Source organism: Triturus cristatus, chromosome 1_1 (genome assembly GCF_964204655.1).
Source record: "Triturus cristatus chromosome 1_1, aTriCri1.1, whole genome shotgun sequence".
NCBI classification, from domain to species: domain Eukaryota; kingdom Metazoa; phylum Chordata; class Amphibia; order Caudata; family Salamandridae; genus Triturus; species Triturus cristatus.
In genome coordinates, this window is record NC_140579.1 from 426,584,958 (window position 1) to 426,603,409 (window position 18,452).

The following is an 18,452-nucleotide window of genomic DNA, read 5'->3' on the forward strand; positions in this document are numbered from 1 at the left end:
ATTAAACAGTCGGACTGTTTCTTATGACTTTAAAGGTAACTGAAATCTCTTTGCGGCTCTTTCCATGAGATCATGGAAACCTCTGATGTTATCAGGTGGAGAGTTCACCGGTTGTGGTGCAGGTGAAGATGGTGTTGGAATCAAATAATCATCCCATTCATTGGGAGTAGATCGATTGTCTGGGAAATCCCCTTCCTCTCTGTCGTCATCTGAGAAGGCTGGTACGTCTTCGGGAGGCACTACTATACTGGAAGCTGAAGTTCTTTTAGGTGTTAGAGGTGGAGGTATAGGACGAGGAGTTCTCAGAGTTGGGATTTGAGGTGGACGCATGGACTGCGATGGGGGTACTGCCATGTTAGGTTTTGTAAATCTTTTATAGTAGTCCAGCAACATGCCCTGGAGGTATTATACCGAAGCTATGGGAACTTGAACCATGCCTTCTTGGGATGGAGGGTGACTATTATGTTGGAAGTGTTCTATATATTGTGCAGGTTTTTCTATGTATTGATGTGGTCTTGAAGAATTGTAGTTTTTATAATTCTGTTCCTCCTCCTCTTTTTGGTACCTAATGTTCAGCTATGAAGGGATGTTAGCAGCTCCAAATGGGCCTTCATCGCCTTAATCATCTTCGTCAAGTAGGTGACTTGGTGGGAGAGGAGAGACTTTACTTGGGGAAGTATGTTCTGGTCTTAAAAAGTCCGAAGATATTATGCCCCTCATCGACAGTACCGTCGACGATGTAATTGTTGACTCCATTGTTATCCTTATTGAAGGCGGATACCTCTTTTCCACCATTGAGTGTGTTGTAGATTGCTTTGTCGGCGGTGGTTTCACCGCCACCTTCGGTGTCTTTGTTGACAGCCGCTTTTTCGACGATGTGTGTGTCGACAATACCCCTGTTGATAATGTCTTTGCTGACGATGTCGTCATTGTGGTTGTCGTCGACGATGAAATCGTCGTCTAAGTGGTTGTCTACGTTGCCGTCGTTGTCCTCATTGTTGACGTTGTCATCGGTATGTTCACCGGTGACGTTATCGTCGTTGACATTTTAAAGGCCAAACTAGAAGTTATCCTCGCCGGTTCTGAAGAGGATTTATTTTAACTGTAAAGCGAGTTGGTGGAAGGCGTAGTTGGCTCTGATTTTGCAGTTTCTGTGAAGATTTTCTCTTTTTTCTCCCTGTGAGAATGCTCTTCTGATGGCCTCTCTCTTGAAGACTCATGATGAGTCTCTTTTAGGCCTTTCTAGGTGTCGCTGATGACCCATGGTCACGTGACATTTTCCTTTTTTGTGACCTTACTTGAGAGTGAGATGAATCCTCACTATCCTCCTTTTCAGAAACAACAGCCTGGTTAGTTTTCTATTTCTACAGCCATATTAGAAGCCTCCCCTCTCTATCTTTAAGAGTCTTAGAGGAAAAAGTGCAGCAAATTTTACAATCCTTTATCTTGTGGGCAGGGTGTAAGCAGTAAATACATTCTTTGTATGGCTCTTCTCAATTAAGCCTCTTTTTCCCCACACGTTCCACAGAGTCTGAAAAGTCCTTTGTTTAGTGACTCTGACATCTTGGTTAGTCAGGTGCTGGTAGATGTAGGTTAAAGGTGCACCTCTATATGACAAAAAGGGTCCAGATGAGTAATACTGGTGAAAAGCTGAGCAGAGCTCAGGGAGACTCCCTTCATACGACGTGCGGTGGAAAATCTGATGGAAGATGCCACTGAGGGATGTGTACTAGAGGGTGCGGTCACCTGATTGGCTGAAGTTTGGTTCCTTTTAAAGGATGTGGATAAGTAAGCAAATAAATGTCTTTTAGCCATTATAAGCTATGTATGTTTTGTTGTACTGCTTTATTATGCACAGTGGGACTCCCACTTCGACGACGGGGAATGATTCAAGTATGTGAATCTATGAACGATTCAATGCTGGAGAAGTTGCATTAGCTGCCTGTCTAAAAGAGGATTACGTTCAAGGCTTTGTGTATAGTACACAGAGCTTTACATTTGTCTGGTCCTCATTTTCTACAATTAAGATTTTGTTGTTTCCGACCTTCCTGCCTGCTTTGCTCTGCTAAGGCCAATCTACGGATTGTGCCCCAAGTGAAGAGACGACTACTTGGTGGTCACTCTTTATCTGTGCAGGCCACACAGTTGTGGAATTCCCTGCCTATCCAATTATGCCAAATTGTGATGATCTCCTGATGTTTAGGAAATCATTAAAAACCTGTCTTTAGACACTTTAATAATTTTCCCCTGCATTCTTTCTAGCCTTGAGTTTCCCCACTGAGATAATCTTTTTTTATTTTCTTGCTTAAGCAGTAACACACCCTCAGGTAACAGTTGAGCTGTAAAGGTAAACATAATAATAATTACATAAAACACATTAGACACGTGCCAACAACCCTATGTAAGAAAACAGTCAATGTATTCTAAACAAATCCTAGTTCTAATGAGTAAAGATACACAAACTTGTGATAATATTTGGTGTATTAAAAATGAAACAAGGATAGAGGAGGCTCTTATATAAGTAACTGAGTTGGAATTGTTTAATTATACATGATTCTTTATCATGAAGATCTATTGCCAAATTAATTTTATGAAAGGATTAAGCTGGAAAGGTTTCTGTATATGATGACAGGCATGGTATTTTCTGAAGAGTCCGGGAAGACACTTTGTGAAGGCATTGCTTTATCTGAACTTAGCAATGAAATTGAGCAAGGCCCACTAATAAAGCCACAGAAAAATATGAACTCCCAAGGATTGTCATGGTTACAGGAAACATTCCCAATAACTGGTTAAGGGCTAATGTAGCATTTCTCATAAAAAGAATAAAGACCCCAAACGTTTGTCGTCATTTCTACCGGTTTCTTTATAGAATGTGGAGAGGAAAGCTTATTAAAAAAATATTGGCTAATAGGCCTAACTGTGTTTCACCCTCCCATGCCTTATCTGAGTGTGGATTCGCCTGATGGCGCTGCACTACAGATCATATTAACCTCATGATTTTAATGCTAGATGTTGCTTGGACTTAACAATATACCTTCCCTTTTTATGGTGCCTTTCGTGATGCAGAAAAGGCTTTCAATTGGGTATGATGGTATTTTATTTATGAAAGAATCGGAGATCTCAAATTTTCTTGCACATTTATTTGAGCTGTCGGAACACGTGCACAAATCGAAAGCTATCATTCACATTCAACAGAGATGGCCTTAATCAAACCAATCAAATTGATATCAACCATGTATCTAGGGGTCAAAATGCACCAAGATAGAGATCAAATTTGGCCTGTTAAATTCCAGCCTCTACAATATAAAAGTTACCATTTACTTAAAATAACTTAATCTGCAGATTGCTCTCCTTGGACGAGTCAATCTAGTACAGATTTCTATTCTGCATCACTGTCCATTAATCAATCAATCAGGATTTATAAAGTGCGGCTAATAACTCGATAGGGTATCTAGGCGCTTGCAGGTCCCAGAGGCTTATTCGAACAGCCAGGTCTTAAAGGGCCATTCGGTATTCTGGAACTGAGGTGATGGTCTGGAGTTGCTCTGGAGGCTGTTCCAGGTCTTTGCTGCAATATGGGAGAAGGAGCGTCCTCCACTTTTGCTTCAGTAGATGCGGGGAGTATGGGCAAGTGAAAGGGAGGCAGAGCACAGTCTTCTTGAAGGTTGGTGGAAGTTCAGGAGCTGGTTAATGTAGGCAGGTCCTTGGTTGTGTAGAGTCTTGTGTATGTGGGCCAGCAGCTTGAATTGGCATCTCTTCTGTATGGGGAGCCAGTAAAGTTGCTTGACGTGGGGTGTGATGTGGGTCCTCGGGGAAGGCTGAGAATGAGTCTGGGTGCGGCATTCTGTATGGTCTGAAGTCTCTGTCAGGAGGTGTGTGGTGAATCCTACGTAGAGGGCATTGCCGTAGTCCAGTCGGCTGGTGATGAGGGCCTGTGTCACGTTCCGTCTAGTGTGTAGGGGTAGTCATTTGAAGTTCTTAAGTGACATGTGCAGAGTGAGGAAGCAGACGGTGGAGACGGAGTTGATCTAGGATTTCATGGAGATTTTGTTGTCAATGATGATTCCAGGGTTTCTGGCGTGTTCGAAGGGAGTGGGTGCGGGTCCTAGGTCTGACGGCCACCAGGAGTAGTTCAATGTGTTGCTGCTGTTGCCGAAGATCGGTACTTCCATCTTGTCTGTGTTCAGCTGCAGGCAGTTATTCTTCATCCGGTTGGCAATGATTATCATGCATCTGTGGAAGTTGGTTCTGGTGGTGGTGGGGTCATCGGTGAGTGAGAGGATGAGTGGGGTGTTGTCTGTGCAGGAAATTATGTTGAGACCGTGGGATCTGACGATGTTGGACAGCGAGGTCATATATGTGTTGAAGATCGTTGGGCTGAGGGTTGAGCACTGGGGCACACCGAAGTTGATCTTCTTGGGTTCGGAAGTGAAAGGTGGGAGGTAGATCCTCTGGGTTCTTCTGGTGAGAAAGGAGGTGATCTGTCGAAGTGTGTCCCCTTGGATGCCGATGTGGTGGAGTCTTTCGATCAGCATGTGGTGGGATGCAGTGTTGAAGGCTGGTTAGAGGTCGAGGAAGATCAGTCCTGCTGTTTCTCCTTGGAAGATGAGGGTTTGGATGTTGTTGGTGGCTACAGTCAGGGCGGTTTTAGTGCTGTGATTGCTGCGGAAGCCAGATTGGGAGGCGTCGAGTAGCTCATTCTGCTCCGGGTGTGTCATGAGTTGCTTGTTAATGATCTTTTCCAGTACCTTTGCTGGGAATGGGAGCAGGAAGATTGGCCGGTAGTTTTGAGTTCACTGAGGTCAGTAGAGGGTTTCACAAAGTGTCTACCCAGACTCTTCAGAAAAAAAAAGATTCATCTCCATTGTTTAGGATCTGAGAGTCAAACAGTTTTCAGAAAGTTGCTTCCTGTAGCATCTCAAGGGGAGAGGGAGCAAACTGCTTTTGAGGAAGCACGTCTAAGGATGGAACTGAGGTTTAAACCTTCATATAGTCTAGCAATGAATAGATTCAAATTCAAAACAAGAGTTCAAAAAGATGGAGAGAATCTTGATAATTTTTTAACAGCGTTACATGCTTTGGCTGTACATTTTAATTTTGTTGCATTAACAGAAGAAATGATAAGAGATCACATTATAGTTAATGTTAAGAATAGAAAGGTGGAAGAACGTCTGTGGGTGATGGGAGATCCAAATTTGCAGAACACTATTTCCTCTGCAAAGGCTATAGAGCAATCTGAAATTTGGATTCTATTTCTAAAAAGGCAAAATCTACTGATGAAGTGTGTACCATTAGTAATAACCAGGGCCGTAGAGTACCTGTAGGAAAGAAGTACGACAAGACTTACACTTGTTATAGATGTGGCAGTCCTAACCACATTGCTTTGTCACCCCATTGTCCCACTCTTGGAAAAGAATGTAGCAATTGTGGACGTAAGGAACACTTTTCACGAATATGCAATAGGGAGAAGAAGGGAACTACTACTTCCGGTAGTAAAATGGAAACTACCAAAGAATCTGCTTGTGTGAAGTGGCAGTACTGGTAAGATAAGTGCATTTCTGGGAGATAAGTCATAGCGGGGCCTGCTTATCTGCCACAGCTTATATGTATGGCTGATTATCTGCAACTCATTCGCGGGCCAAGGTCGGGCTCGCGCCGAAGGAAGTAACGGGGTAGGACCGGAGGCACGCCATGTGACTGAGTTCCCTTCCCACCCAAGAGTTTTGTGACAGCCTCTTAGAGACAAGGATCCTCGAGGTTTTCAGCGTTCGACCCAGAGCAGGGGAGGAGCCAGGTGACGAGTGACGGAGTGACGGAGGACGTACGGAGAACCAGCACGAGAGAACTGCAAGGAGGACGCTTCGCTCCGCTGCGGTCACGGAGGGTCCAACAGTGGTCTACCCTGAGAATGGCTCGAGGAACCTACGCCTGAATTGAAGTTAGGAAGACCTTCTCCGGGCACCACCACCCCGTAACGCCTACCTTTTTGCCGAGTGGGACCCCTTGTGTTGAATCCCTTTGCTGCTTGCTTGCAGCTTCTGACACAGGACCTCACCCATCAGCCTTGGAGTCCCGATGAACTGTGGATGAACTGCGGACCTTGAGAAGCAAGTGAGCGAGGAGCAGGGCTGCGAGCGCCAGGTGAGGGACTCCATCTCCCAGGAGTCCCTGCGCTGACATCACCTGCACCTGGGTGCTCTCCCTGTTTGCCCCGCCCCCCCGAACACCTCCCTCCTATATCAGCATTAGTACTCACATGTTGAGCACACGGGAGTAGCTCGGGACAAGTTTGTGGCCGTCCATGATCGGATGAGGTTGGGTTGGACTACAATTATTGGTTTCCAGTCCTATTCTATTTTGGATCCCATCGTAGAGGGTATCCATCCCGTAATACAGATTGTGGTTCATTTTAGGTACTGTTCTAGGTATTGTTTGCCTCAATATACTTTAATATGACTTTAAGGTCTGGTAAAGATCGTACAGTTCAACTGCAAACCTCTAAGGGAATAGTTTTTGGACCACTTGATGCCTTCATAACCCGAGCAACTGGGATATTAGAAAAAGAAATAGCAATGGCCGAGAAAAGGTTTTCCCTGGATTTAGTCAGTGGTAAGCGTTCCTCTTTGGGTGCCCTTGCTACAATCTCTAGTCCTGTGGCTCAAGGCCTGTCTAATAGCTCATACTCAGTAACGACAGAGGCACTAACACATGGTGAAGGAGATGGGGTGGGCTCTCTACATTCTGTGGACAATATTGATTTGAGCTCGGATGATACTCAGAATAGTGGGGGCAAAGAAAGGGGCTCAGATAGTGTGAACATAGTTAATAATTCTGAGTCGAATCCACCGGTAGAGGTTGATCCTTTGAGACAAATAGCCCGTAAAAGGAAAAAGGTTCAGAGCCATCAGGGGGGGAGAGATCAGAAGCTGCCTAAGTTAAATGTTTCTAACGGCACTTGTGCCGTTGGTTCGCTGATGCCCACTGCTCCGCAACTTCCCCCGGTACCTCCCAATGTACTATGCCCCTCTCTAGTTCCCCTTGGTTCATCAGATTCATGCCCTACCTGTCTTAATAGCGATGAAATCCTGTTGGTAAAAATGGAGGCTATGATTAAAACTGTCCTGCTTCCCGTTCTGGAGCGAACCAGGTTGATGACCGTTAAAATTGATGCTTTGGAGTCTGTAGTGAACACGAATATGCGCCAGCTTCAGAAGTTATCCGTCCCCTCCACAGTAGCCACAGTGGTGGGGACTTCTACTTCTCAGGCAAGTAAAATTAAGTGTATAAACAATAATAGCTCTGGTAAAGCAACGGGGGTTGTAGCAAACAAATACACAGCACTGGGGGGTTCTGGGGATAATGCTAGCACTGCTGATGTAGGTACCTTGGTGCAGGAACCCAGAAAGGCCACCTCCAAGTTAATTGCGCAACGAACACAAGCAGGCTGGTCGGACAACAGTGCAAACGTCGCCCATAGTACCTCATCCCAGCTTTCTTTAGGAAAGCCAGCCATTATTCGCAATTCCACTACCCACACTGGGGGGAACTCTACTAAGAATGTTCACCTTCGTACAGATTTACCCCCCCGAAGCAAATCAATATACCATTGTGTTAACTGGGGTAGCACCTGTAAAGGAGGGTATTAAAGAGACTGACAGGGACCTACGCAATAAAGTAGTATTCTGGCTTAACAAAAATCGCCCCCTCCCGCCATCAACTTTAACTGAAATTCTATTCGTGAGGAGAGTAGATTGGGTGGGTTTTGGGACCAAAGATTTAGAGGGTGATTGTATTTTGGTATCGTTTAGGGACCCTTGGGTGGTAGAGTCTATCCGAAGGGAAGCAAGGTTTGCAAGACTGGGGGATGTACAAACCCTGGGGCTTGCTTACTTTTATCCCGAAAGACACTTTAAAATCCCACCAGGCCCCCCACCCATGAGATTACTAGATAGGAGGCGCCCAACTGTCAGAACACCTTACCTCCCCCAACACCCTTTACTTTTCAATCGCTATGGCCCCCTTTCCGATCTAGAGGCCATCGATTGACTACATACACCAATTAGGGTGAATAGTATTGCTGAGGGTTGTAGGAACGTGGTAACTAGGCCTGAAAGGGTGGAATCCTTCCCTGGGAATGTTGAAGAGGGGGGTTTAATGTTAAACTCTACAGGGGGGACGGGTGAAGCGTCCGCTGAGCATATTATAGAAGCAATCGTGGAGGTGGATAGCGCACGTATGGTTCCCAGTCTGGAGACAAGGGCAGAACTAGTGAGGGAAGTGGAGAACCCAGCTACTACTGTGCCAATGGACCAATCTTCCAAAAGTAATGTAACAACTCCATATGATACACTAAAGGTAGCTTCCTAGAATGTGGCTGGGATCAAGGGTCGGCTACACTCTGAGGAGTGGTTGGAATTTATAGATACTTTCGACATTATATTACTCCAGGAAACTTGGGCAACGGTTCCAATCTACAGGGTTGGGTTTATTAATTTTTTTAAACCTGCAATTAGAGGTAGCAAAGGGCGTGCTTCAGGGGGGTTACTGATCTGGGTGAAGCAGGCTTTGGGATTCCATCTGTCTGAAATACTTGTAGAACATCAAGACCTTTTGGGTATTAAATTGAGTAAGGTTGTCCCTCGGGACCTGATTATAATTAACATCTATGCACGAGGCCTACCTGGAGGCCGCTGCCCTGGGATTGTTGACGTAGTGGATAGATTTTTCGATGGGCTGGGAAGCGATAATTTTCTTGTTTTAGCGGGTGATCTGAACTGCACCTTTAAGCCGCTTCAGGCAGCTGGGGACAGTTGGGGGTCTGCAGAGGATGCTGTCTGGAATATTCCGGATTTATCAATTGATAAAATTGCTAAAGGGACCGAGGCTGCTTTGAACTGGATGGCCTTATGTTTGAATAGGGGTTTAAGGGCAGTTAATGGTCGCTCTACATCAGACCAATGCGCCTGTGATACTTATGATAATGGTCTAAGGAAAAGCCGCATAGATTATATTTTGTTAAGGTTGGAATTCTGGCAATACATGATAGACATGGAAGTGGTATCCCGCCCAGAAAGCGACCATAATCCGTTGTCACTTAGACTAAGGCTGCCGGGAAATAATAGATTGAAGGATCCAGATACTCTTAGGACAGGAGATGTCGCCCTGACCAATGACCGAAGAAGGCTGAAATGGTCTAGGTTAGTGGGGGACGCCACTCTCCTTGAAAGTATTAAAAATTTGGTCACTAATACGGTGAACGAACCCATGCCCATTGAGTCTGAGGGGGCAGGTCTTGATCATGTTATTGAGTCTCACGAATGTTGTTTCGAGCAGCTTAAATCTCTTTTATCCATTCCATGTTCAAAAGGCCCATTAAAAACACTTGGTTCCCGTCAGAAGTGGTATAATGGGAAATGCAGGGAGGCCTATAGTCAACTAGTTAAAGCGGTCAAGTCTCGGGTTATGAGTGATGTCAAGCTAGCAAGGGTACAGTATAAAAAAACCCAGTGGGATGCTAAAAGAGAGTGGGAAGATAGGCACTGGTCCGACCTTTTGGATGCATCCACATCCAATAACCAGACTAAGTTCTGGGAACTTGTAAAGTGGGGCAGAGACCCAGATTCCCAAACGCCTACAAATCATGTTTCTCCCGAAACCTGGGTGGATTTTTATGCTGCCCAATTTAGGTCTGAGAACTCGGAATCTTTTAAAATGTTAAATAGTGTGTATACATTGTCTGACCAAGGTGGAGCCCTGATCTTCACAGAACATGAAACCGAATTAGCCTTGGGTTTGACTCAGAGGGGAAAGCACCGGGGATGGACCTAATCCCTGCTGACCTGTTTAAAGCTAACCTTGAACTTTGGGTACCGTATATTACCAGGTTAGCTAATGCAATTGCCAAAGGTGCTAGAATCCCCAAGTCATGGAAGGGGGCTGAGATCCTTCCAATTCACAAAAAAGGAGATCGGTCCAATCCGGGCAATTATCGCCCGATTAGCCTCATTGATTCTCTTCAAAAGGTCACTGCACGGATGGTCTTAGGTAGAGTTCAGGGTTGGATGGTTTCTGAGGGCATCTTGTCTCCCATGCAAGCAGGCTTCAGATCTGGTACCAGCACCATCGACCAGGTGTTTAGATTTTGTCTGATTTACTGGAGGGTGGTGCTGCTGGGCGGGGGAACAATCTTCGCCGCATTCATCGACCTGAAAGCGGCCTTTGACATGGTGCCGAGGGCTAAACTGTGGCGTGTCTTGAGAGACTTAGGCTTGCCCATGGAACTACTTGACTTAATTGTTAAACTGCATGATGACACCTTTGCAAGGGTTCGGTGGGGAGGTCAAGGACAAGTGACGAACAGCTTTCCGGTAACACGCGGGGTCCGTCAGGGGTGTGTTTTGGCGCCCACACTATTCCTGTTATTTATTGACCAGGTAGGAAATTTTTTTAAGGCTTTCCCCACTGACGCTCCTTCCCTGGCTGGGACGAGGTTCCCCATGCTTATCTTCGCTGATGACACCCTGCTCCTCTCTAAGACCAGAAGTGGATTACAGCGGGCTCTGAACCGCTTTGAGGAGTTCTGTGTCATCAACGATCTGAAGGTAAACGTAAGTAAAACTAAGTTTATGGTTCTTACTAAGAAACTCTCGGTGCGGAGTTCGGTAAGCATGGGTGGGGTTAATTTGGAACAAGTTGAGCATATGACCTACCTAGGGGTGACACTAGATTTTCGCTTGCGATGGAAGGAGCAGGTGGTCGAACAGCAGCTAAAACTGGCCCGCTTAACTGGTCGTCTTCTTAGGGAGCAAAAGAGATCCATCACCAAACGTGTACACCCAGCGCTAAAAATTTATGACACAAAGATTAATGCCGCTATTTTATACGGTGCGGATCTCTGGGGGTACATGGATCTTTCTAGCCTGTTTAAAGCACAGTGTAAGTTCTTGCGGAGTTTAGTGGGGCTACCGCAATCCACTCCATCCATACCTCTTTGTTTGGATTTAGGATGTAACCCAATAAATGAGATGGCAAGGTTCAGATTGGTAGCCCTCTGGAGGCGGATTTGGACTTCTCCCGACCTTGTCCTTTTTGCTAATGAACTTGCTGAAGTTAGGTCTATTGACGGCTCCGGGAGAATTCCATGGCTACGTACGGTAAAAACCATTTTGGTCGAAATGGGAATGGAACAGCTGTGGGTGTCTCCAGGAACTAATGTGTTTCCCACCACACAAGAATTTAAAGCGCTGTATTGGGCCTCAGTTCGACAAACCTTAGTGATTGCCTCTAGCTCTACCAGTCGAACAGGAAGGTTCCTGATTAATAAGCTGGATCTCTCTCGCGAGAATTACTGGGATATTATTACCAGGCCTCTCGACAAGAAACTTTATCACCAGTTTCGGGTGGGATCCCTGCCTTTGAATTCATTCACAAAAAATTCGGCTTCTGGAGTAACCGAATTTTGTCAATGGTGCCCAGGCCATAAGGAGACTGAGGGTCATCTTTTATTTGCCTGTCCCATGTATCAAGACCCACGTAGAAAATGGATAAAACCTCTGTTCCACCGCCTTACCTGCAGTAGGTCTGCGGAGGCCATTCGGGTATTAAAGACCAATACCTCAGAGTTGTTTGTGGTGAGCATAGCAAAATTTGTTGGTTGGGTTTGGATTATTAGAGCTAAAAAACAGGCAGAAAAGATTCCTCCTCTGAATTGTATTTAAAACATTATTGTTCTGATCTAACGTTGGACATTGTATAGTGTATTAAGACTGTTTTAATTACTGTTTTTATACTCTTAAAATTATTTAGACGGGCTGTCTTTGTATTATTAGGATGTTAATAAGGGTTTTAATGTACTGATCTTATTGTGTGTAAAAATATTTGTAACTTGGACAGTTTATTGTGTATGTAAAGTATGAGTAGATTGATAATTGGTCCAAACTGTCTGTGTTGATCTTGCTGTCTTTTATGATTTTATTATCGAAATAAAGACTTTAAAACCTGAACCTGAAGTGTGTGTGTGGATCAGATACTGACAATGAGAAAGGCATAGTGTTATCCCTTAATAACCAGACGTGGGAACAGGAAGTTGTCAAACCACCCAAGTGCAAGGTTCACGGACTGAACAAAGAACAAAACGTATGGGTGACTCAGGTTCGCCATGGATGATAATAACTGTGGAGTAATTTATGGAAAGGTTTGGTAGCATCAAGGGTTAGGGGGTTTGGAAGAATTTGAAATTCTGTCTCAAAGCTTTTATGGAGCTGCTATTCATATGGAGGGTTTAATGGAAGTAGATGTGGAGTTTAAGGGTAGGGAAGCTCACATCAAACTTTGTGTAGCAAAAATAGGAGTGAATGTTCTAGGGTGGAAGGACCAGTGGAAACTGGGTATAGTTCTAAATCCACACAGCAGAGAGCCTGTTTTAGCTGTTGTTGTTTCAGAAGAATTTGAAGGTTTCAGGTCAGTTTCCTTTTGTATTTTTAGAGAAGTTAGGAAAGTTGCAAGGATACTTCCACCACATCAAACTCACGAGCAGGGCAAGTCCGGTTAAACAAAAGCTTAGAGGAATACTCGTTAATGTACGAGAACAGCTCAATAATTTAATATACTCAAGAGGATGTATGACATTACAACGCGTGTCCTTACAACGCGTGCAGTTACATCGCATGCGTTAAAACGCATGCTATGTTACAACGCTATGCCATTACAACGCAAGTCTTTACATCGACTTGCACTAAATGGCGTGCTAACATTAGAAAAGTGTAATTTACTATTCCAACTCCAGTCCACGTAACAGTAGGGAAGGTGTTGGGATAGTAAACTACACTATTTGTAATGTTAGCACGCCATCTAGCGCAAGTCGATGTAAAAACTTGCGTTGTAATGGCATTGCGTTGTAACATCGCATGCGTTGTAACGCATGCGATGTAAAAGCTGCGCGTGGTTAAAACCGCGTTGTAATGGCTGTTCCCCTACTCAAGAACATGATGGATGGGGGAATTATCGAGGAGATAGAGTCTTCAGAGTGAGTTTCTCCCATAGTTTTGGCGCTCAAAGCCGATAATTCCTTGAGATTGTGCATTGACCTCAGAGCATTGAACACCAATATAGTGGATGACCGCCATCCTCACTCAACATCAATGGGGGGGTTAGCATGCTAGAAGAGGCAAATGTGTTTTCTACACTAGATTTACGCTCGGCATAGCATCAGATTGAATTGAGCGATTAATCTAGTTAATTGACTGCCTTCATAACTCCTATGGGTTTTTTCCAATTCAAGAGGATGCCGCGTGGCCTAGCTTCGGCGGCATCCGTTTTTCAGCAGGCAATGTTTCACATATTTAAGGGCATGGAAGATTTTGTCAAGTGCTTCCTAGATGACATTCTGATTTTCTCAAAAAATAAGCAAGAGCATCTGGAACATTTGAGGAAGGTGTGTGAAGAGTTGGGTAACAAGGGGTTGAATTTGAAGGAAGATAAATGCAAATTGTTTAAGGAATCTGTGGAATATTTGGGTCACACCTTGTCCAAGGAAGGAGTTGTGCCAAAGCAATCTTTGATGGATGCCATTGCTAATGCCCCTGTGTCAAATAATAAGGAACAGTTACTCTCATTTTCTGGATTATGTGAGTACTACAATAAGTTCATTAAGGATTTTGCAACTAAAATGGAACCCCTTTGAGAACTCAATTTGGAAGAACGTGGAGTTCAAGTGGTCTGATAGACTAACAACCTTTTGAGCTGGTGAAATCTGAAATTGTGAAAGCTCCCATGCTTAAGTCAGTTTGTGTTAACAAAGAGTGTATCATTACCGTAGATGCTAGTCTTTATGGAGTGGGAAGTGTGTTGTCACAGAAGCGTGGGAGCAAAGAGTGTAATGTAGCTTTTGCATCAAGAACCCTTGGTGAAACAGAACAAAGATATGTGATAATTGAAAGGGAGCTTTTAGCATGTGTGTCTGGGCTGTAGAACACTTCAGGATTTAGGTTTGGGGTGCTCATTTTACCCTTAAGACAGACCATAAGCCATTAGTCGGAGTACTATCTCCCAGTGGGGGTGAGGGGGTTATGCCACTGCACGTATTGCCAGGCTTATGTCTAGACTTCAAGAGTACAATTACAAAATTGAATATGTACCAAGAAAAAGAAATGTCATTGCTGATTGTCTGTCTAGGCTTCCTAGAGTCTGTGGGGAGGAAAGTAAGAGAGAGGACGAGACAGAAGTAGTTGGCAGCATTTCTGATGTTATGCCCAAGGAGTTTGAAGGGGGAGATGTGGAAAGCTGCATTAAAGGAGGATTTGTTACTTTTGAAAGGCAGGGAATTTGTGAAGAAGGTTGGCCTAGAAGATGGGAAGTTTCCACTGAACTATATCCCTTCTGGAGGATTTTGAAAGAGCTAGAAATTGAAGGAGATATATTATTTAAAAGTGGAAAATGTATTCCACCCGTGGGTTTACGAGATTGCATTTTGAAATTGGCCCATGGAGGCCATTTAGGCATGTCATCCATGAAGAGACTTATCAGAGCTACTTTTTGGTGGCCAAGATTGGACAAACTTGTGGATAGGGTTGTACGAGAGTGCGACATGTGCATTGAGAGTGACAGAATGCTCAAAGTGGCGCCGGCTTCTTAATGTCCCATTGAGTGGCCTGAGTTTCCTTGGCAGAAAGTGGGATTCAATATCTCAGGTTCTTTTAATTTTCTACCCCATGAGTGTAGATTTGCCATGGTTATAATGGATTACCATTCCAAATGGCCAGAAGTTAAGTTTGTATCCCACGTCACCACTGGGACTGTCATTGAATTTTTCAAGGAACTTTTCGCTAGAGAAGGTGTGCCCGAAGTCCTTGTAACTGATAATGGGGTACAACTTAAGTCAAAGGAGATGGGTGAATTTCATGGATTTTATAATGTGCGCCATGTGACTACTGCTCTTTATGAACCTAGTGGGAATGGTCAAGTGGAGTGTTTCAATCGTGTCTTAAAGTAGAACATCTTTTGGGCACGTGATTTTGGTGATTATATCACATCATGCCATATACCACAACTGAAGTTAGTCCTTTCAAATTACTAAAAGATAGAGATCCTGTAACTAAACTGTGTCCTTGGTGGTTAAAAATTAGGCATTTAGATAAGGGTGAGGGAGTAGCAAAAGAGGAGGAAAAGGTAGGAAAGAAGCAAGATAAGGCCAAACTGGTGTATGATTCCACATGGAAGAATAAGGTACCTGACTTTGTAGTTTGTACCTGGGTCAGGGTAGGCAGGCCAAATATGTTGTCTAAGAGTGAGCCTAAATTTGGACATGCTATGAGAGTACTCAGAGTCAATAAAAAGTGTGGTCACTCACGACAGAAAGGTCCGTAATATCAGGAGGGTGGCTAAATGTAAAAATGGAGAAGAGGTGCTGTCATGTGAAAATTATTGAGGAAATGGCTCTTGAAAGCGTGGCATCAAGAATTAAATTTGATAATCGGGTCAGGAAGTCTCCTGAAAGTTTTAAAGATTTTGTATGGGAGTCATTAGGCATAAAAAGTACAGCCCTGGAACTACTTAAATACTTTCTAAAGGACAGGGACACCACTGTGATGCTAGACAGTTTCAGCTCTAACACCTTGTCTCTTCCTTGTGGGGTCCTGCAGGGGTCCTCACTCAGCCCCACTCTTTTTCACTTATATGTTATAGAACTCGCTCCTCTGATTCGATCCTTTGGTTTCTCACTCACCTCATACGCAGATGACACAGAACTTGTGTTATCTGCTTATAAGGATATTAACTACACTAGCTCTCAGCTACATAATTGTTGGACGGGCAAGCATTGCCTGAAATTGAACTCGGATAAAACAGATGTCATCCTCCTTGGAAACAATCCTCAATTCTGGTCTCTATCAAGTTGGCAATCGGAAGTCGGCCCACTCCCAATGCCTACCTCAAAAATCAAGAGTCTTGGGGTGATACTTGTTTTTTTTTTTTTAAACAGATTTTATTAAGCAATTACTCTTGGCATCTTCCAATCAGCAATGCAATTACATCAGTACACAGGTGTCATTGAGGTTACGCTTGCGTCCCGCGGCCCTACTTCCGACAGATCTTTGAACGTGGGGCCACAAATTGTGAAGTAGTTTGGCTTTATTATTACCCACCACTGCACAGCAGTCTGCAGGTTATTATTAGCCTTCAATGGGATACGAGCTATAGATTACTGCGTTGTCTTACCTGTCTTGCCTGCTTCCTGCAAGAGGTCAGCAACCCCCCCTCCATCCCCACCAGGTGTGTCTTACGTAGCAAGTGCCGAATACCACTCGGGTGGCATTACATGCAGCTTAACTCAAGTGGATGGGATGGTACTTGATAACAAGTTAAACTTCATTAAGCAAGTTAACGCTGTTATATCCTCTTCTTTCAACACTCTCAGAATCATGAAAAAGATTCTCCACTATTTCCCTATAAACTCCAGGAAACCAGTCATATCTTCTTTAATCCTATCCAAGAAAGATTATTGTAATGGTCGATACATCAATCTATAGGAGCAATATGTTAAGAAATTACAACATTTTGCCAGATTACTCCTTGGCCTCCCCAAACATCATTCAGTCTCTGAAGCCATCAAAGATCTGCCCTGGCTGATGGTCAGGAACTGTAATAAATGTAAAGCCTTGTGCCTAACCTTTAAAGACTCATGATACAGGACCGGAATTTCTGAACCAAACTATCTCCTGGTATGAACCCAGCAGGAACCTCAGATCAAAGGGAACTTATAAAGTCACCACTTTCAGGTTGAAGGAAACTAAATGAGGAGGAAGTAGCTTCTTCTCCGGAGCAACTAAACAGCGGAATCTCTTACCAATACACATTAGGTTTGCTCCATCCTTACAGGTTTTCAGAAAACTCCTTAAAACCTGGCTTTTCAGCAACTAATCTCTTACAGTTTCTGCTGTGCTCTCTGCTAAGCTAGAGCCAAGACACCCTAGGGTGCACCTAGCGCTTTAGAAATGTTCTAACATACCATAACATAACACACTTCTGGTCCCAGTAGGGTTGCCACATCAAAAAACAATGGCACATTGTAACAGAAGCACCCGAGGACTATGGCAGATATACCCATCAGTCTTGGATGGTCAAAATCACAGTGGATAAAAAAGCAAAATATTTACCTCGTCCTCAGGTTCTAGGTGAACTTCTACAATGGCTAGGGGGTTGTCAGGCAGCCATGACCAATGAGTCACACTTGGGGGGCGACCTAGAGATGCAGTCTATAGGCTTTTGGGAGTGTCGGAAATACCCCCATCTCCCAGTCTACCGGGTTTTTAAAGAAGATAAAGCTTGATGGTAAATAAAAGATACAGATGGGGTGTTTTTTTTAGTACATTTATGAATATTTTGAGATGTAAACCTTAATGACATTCATATACACAGTTGTTCATGTAAATGGTTGTCTCTCAGTGCAGACCACTGTGTAGCTCAGAATGGTTTATTGGCAATGCATAGTCATCTCAATTACCTTGTGCTTTCTTCTTCCTATTTGAGGCTCTCAGTCAAGGAAAGTGCTGTTGGCAGCTGACATAAGTCCTTATATAAAGGTGACCTCTGATTGATGAAACACAAGGGAATGAGCTCTACCTGATTTAGTACCTGATACTCGGAATCCATCCTGTGCTGCACATCCAGCATGTGGCGACTGTTGATGATGACTTTCGGTCTCTCCCATGTTTCATACATGATGACTGCTAGTCTTTAACCAAGAATAAAATAATAATATCAAAGTTTTAATCTACTGACGAGGACAGGCCAGCAGATGAACAACGCAACTCTAAAAGTAGCCTGAAAGGCTCATACGCTCACCTATGTGTTCCCATATCTTATTATAAAGCTCACTGAGAGAAGCCGACTCGTGAGCTTGAAAACAGCGTGTATTAAGGTGTCTCATTTCCACTTCATACAACAACGATAATGAAACACACTCGCCCTTAAAGCATATTATCAAGCCCATTATCGCCGTTTTAGCGGCAGTTTTCTACCGCTAAAGCGGCGATAATTTTATCGCCTGTCTTGATAATATGCCCCTTATGTGATGGCAACTGATGCATTCCCGCATTCTTCTATACGTTTAATACTATTTTTCATGCTGTGATGATTCTATCTTCTTCCTTTCCATCCCTTTTTATCAGTACATCTAAACCCATTTCTCCTTAACCACTGTGTCACTGTCAGATCCTGGTGATCTTCTCTCCTCTATGGAGTGCACCCACAGTTTGCTTGTAGTACAGGTGTAGTGATAATACCACATATGCCGGGGGAGGTCAGCCCTCACTATGCTCTTCCTAGTGTTCTCAAGGCGGCAGATAACCACAGAGCTAATAGGATCATAAGAGAGGTTAATAGTCAACACAAGTCATCCCCAGCAGCAAGCGTGATCACTATTTGCATTTTGAGGTAGACTTATGCTGTGCAGAACT

The 18,452-nt window shown here is 44.0% G+C and overlaps 1 pseudogene; it reads right to left on the bottom strand.

Moving 5' to 3' along the window:
* The window catches only part of LOC146870373 (putative E3 ubiquitin-protein ligase MARCHF10), a 422,534-nt pseudogene extending 404,819 nt beyond the window's left edge, over positions 1 to 17,715 (bottom strand).
* Positions 17,716 to 18,452: the final 737 nt, after the last annotated feature.